Source organism: Nomascus leucogenys, chromosome 4 (genome assembly GCF_006542625.1).
Source record: "Nomascus leucogenys isolate Asia chromosome 4, Asia_NLE_v1, whole genome shotgun sequence".
Lineage (NCBI taxonomy): Eukaryota > Metazoa > Chordata > Mammalia > Primates > Hylobatidae > Nomascus > Nomascus leucogenys.
In genome coordinates this window covers 60621989-60625943 of record NC_044384.1, presented here as the reverse complement: position 1 = coordinate 60625943, position 3955 = coordinate 60621989, and positions in this window count along the sequence as shown.

Genomic DNA, 3955 nt, shown 5'->3' with positions numbered 1-3955 from the left:
AGCAAAATTTACTTATAAAATAGTTACCAAAAAATTAAATTCAATCTATTCTTATCCTGTGTCTTGAGTTCTTAAAACTGAATTTTACAGTAGCGCTTAATTATTCTGACTTTTGTTACCATAAAGTTGAATTCTGACTAAGCGTTGCTTTTTATTTTAATAATTATCAACCAAGGACCAATAATTCCATGGTGATTGTGACCTTCACTGATTTGCTGCAATCAAATAAATATACATTAATATAGACACATGTACATATTTTGGTATCTCTTGTCAAGCAAGAAACAATTAATAGAAGTCATGTTCTTCTGCAGAATTGATTTTATCCAGATAAAATAAACATATAAAATTACACTAATTTTAAAGCTTCAGGTAACATCTCATGCTTCCATAAATGTAATGTTAATTCACGTTTAACAGAAACATCTCTGTCATGTTAAAGGGAGCAACTACATTTGGAGTTGACTGGTAGTTTATATTTTACCTCCAGTGGTTTTAGCATAAATGTCACAGTAGAAAGTTGTGGAAGCCGTTTCCAATTATGAATTTTCCTGTCCAGTCAGAAAGCCCAAATACTAATTTTGCCTATCCCACTAGCCACTATTTCTACTTGCTAATGCAGTGGCAGGATGGGCAGGCAGAAACTGTGCAACCTCACTAATTGAGCGTGTTTATATCTGATTTACCTAGAGAGCTGCAGCAGCTGAGATAGGAGTTTGACAGAACTTGTTTCTCAAGATACAGGTCACAAGGACCCCACTGATAAAAAGGATTTGGTAAAGAAGCTGGCCAAAACCCACGAAAGCCAAGACGGCACTGGTCTGTCCTTAGACTGCTTATTATACGCTAATTACAATGCATTAGCATGCTAAAAGACACCCCCAACAACTCTATGACAGTTTACAGATGGTCTGGCAACTCTTCGAAGTTACCCTACAACATGATCTAAAAAAAGACAAAGCCATAGTTTCTGATAATTTTTTGCCCTCTTTGCAGAAAATTCTGAATTATCTTCCCCTTGTTTAGCATTTGATCAAGAAACAACCATAAAAATAGCCAACCAGCAGCCCTTGAGGTAGCCATCTGCCTATGGAGTAGCCATCCTTTCATTCCTTTGCTTTCTTTTTTTTTCTTTCTTTTTTTTTGAGACAGAGTCTCGCTTTGTCGCCCAGGCTGGAGTGCAGAGTTGTAATCTCGGCTCACTGCAACCTCTACCTCCTGGGTTCAAGAGTTCAAGCAATTCCCTGTCTCAGCCTCCCGAGTAGCTGGGATTACAGGCGCCTGCCACCATGCCTGGCTATTTTTTGTATTTTTAGTAGAGATGGGGTTTCACCATTTTGGCCAGGCTGGTCTTGCACTCCTGACCTAGTGATCCACCCGCCTCGGCCTCCCAAAGTGCTGGGGTTATAGGCATCAGCCACTGCGCCCAGCCTCCTTTACTTTCGTAATAAACTTGCTTTCACTTCGCTCTGTTGGCTTGCTCTTGAATTCTTTCCTGCATGAAGCCATGTGACACAGCTATTATGGTTTTGTATTTTAATTTTCAACATAGATTCAGATTTTCAGTGTCTTAAATATCTGACTCAAACCCTTCACACATATTAGCCTCCTGCAACAGTGTCTTTGTGAAACAGAGAGCATCATTTATAGCTTTTTCTAGAGAAAGCTTAATTTAATCTAAATATTATCAGATGGAAGACTTAGATGGTTTTACTGATTTCTAGTAGCAAACATGATAATTGAAGTTGATCCAGATAGCTGTATTGGAACAATGGAGACCTGCTGTGATAGTACCAAGAGGTTTTATTTAAAGCAAGCTAGAAAAAGTTCTGGGCTGAAATAAGCATTTTGACTGCCAAATTCTAGGAGGAAATTAAGTAACAATATGCACAACTGATCTGAGATTAAATAATAATAATAATAATAATAATTTCTTACTTACACTGGGTGATAATTAATTATATTCTGTAGAGAATCCCTTTCTCTTTCCCAGACACTTTTCCTGATCAGGGAGAGAGGAACAGTCTGGCACCTTTTTAGTTTGATAAGAAACATTACCATTTATTCTCTCTGAAGCCTACTACCTGGAGGCTTTATCTACTTAATGAGAACCTTGGTCTCCATAACCCCGTATCTTAGCCAAGACATTTTTTTCCTACTGATTCCAGGTCTTTAGATAATAACTTAACTCTTTCAACCAATTGCCAATGAGAAACTCTTTGAATCTACCTATGACCTGGAAGCCTCCACTTGAAGTTGTCCTGCATTTCTGGACCAAACCAATGTATACCTTATATGTAGTGATTGATGTCCGCCTATAATTTCTGTTCCCCTAAAATGCATAAAATTAAGCTGTAACCCAACCACTTTTGGCACATGTTCTCAGGACATCTTGAGACTGTGCCTCAGGCCTTGGTCACTCATATTAGGCTCAGAATAAACCCCTTCAAAATTTTACAGAGTTTGACTGCTTTTTATTGACACAACAAATGATTTGAAGTGCTTCGTTCAAATACCCATACATATTCATCCATCTCTCTTCTATGCTGAAAAAATAACTTTTTTTGAGAAAATTGTAGCTTGTTGGAATATTTAGCATTTTATATTTCAGTTAGAATTAAATAATTATAAATTGTAAACCAAATCTTGTGCTTTTTTTCTTTAGAAATTTAGTTCCTGAAGAAATTTTAGAAGTATTTATCTTATTAAAATTAAATGCTCCTGGTGATTTTTATTTGAATTTTTTTCAAAATGTTTAAGAGAATAATAAATATTCTGCACTTCCATTACATTATAAGGAAAATGGTCACTGATGGAAGCAGGGAATCCTGTTTGATATGTAGCTCAGCTTCCTGCAGGCCTTTCTCAACGTGGCTTCAGGCAGCCCCTCAGCTCCCACATTGCTCTCTGGTTTGCTGCTGAGAGTCTAGGTTACAAACACTGTTCTGTTAGTGATGGTTGTATCAACTTTGACAAATCACTTTGATCAGTTCTTTTCTTCTGGAAAACATAAAATATAAATCTCAAATTTGGAAATAAAATGAAATAACACATAAAGCAGTTCATAATTTTTAATTATCACCCAGTGTAAGTAAGAAATTATTATTAGGCTACTGTTACTCTCGATTGATGCAACCGGTGAGAGAAATTACTAGCCACACCCTTCAAAAGATGTGAAACCACTATTTCAGAAAATATTTTAAAAGATGCATAATTTTTCATAAATAACTCAATTGTGTGAGTCTCTTCTATTACAAACAAAGTATGTTCTTACCAAATGATAATGTTTGAAGTATTTAGATCATAAAGTGCATGGTATAAGCTGTTTAAGAAGACACTTGATGGCTGGAAGTGGTGGCTCACACTTGTAATCCCAGCACTTGGGGAGGCCGAGGCTGGTGAATCGCTTGAGGTCAGGAATTCAAGACCAGCCTGGCCAACATAGTGAAATCTTGTCTCCACTAAAAATACAAAAATTAGCTGGGCATGGTGGCATGCACCTGTAATCCCAGCTACTTGGGAGGCTGAGTTAGGAGAATCGCTTGAGCCTGGGAGGCAGAGGTTGCAGTGAGCAGAGATCACGGCACTGCACTTCAACCTGGGTGAAACAGTGAGACTCTGTCTCAAAAAAAAAAAAAAAAAAGAACAAAAAAGAAAACACTTGATGACTTAAATTATCTTAAATATTTATATCACCAACTAGTAATTAAAGTATAAGCTATAAGCTACAGTATCAAAACATCAGAATTTCCCTGACTGCTTGAACTGGGACATTTAGTCTTTTGCCCTCAAATTATGACTTACACCCTCTGGTTCTCATGCCTTTGAATTCAGCCTGGAATTACACCACCAGCTTTCCTGAGCCTCTAGCTCACAGATGGCAAAGATCTTCTAGTCCTCCATAAATGCATGGGCTAATTTCTCATAATAAATATATTTATCTATAGAGAGGGGG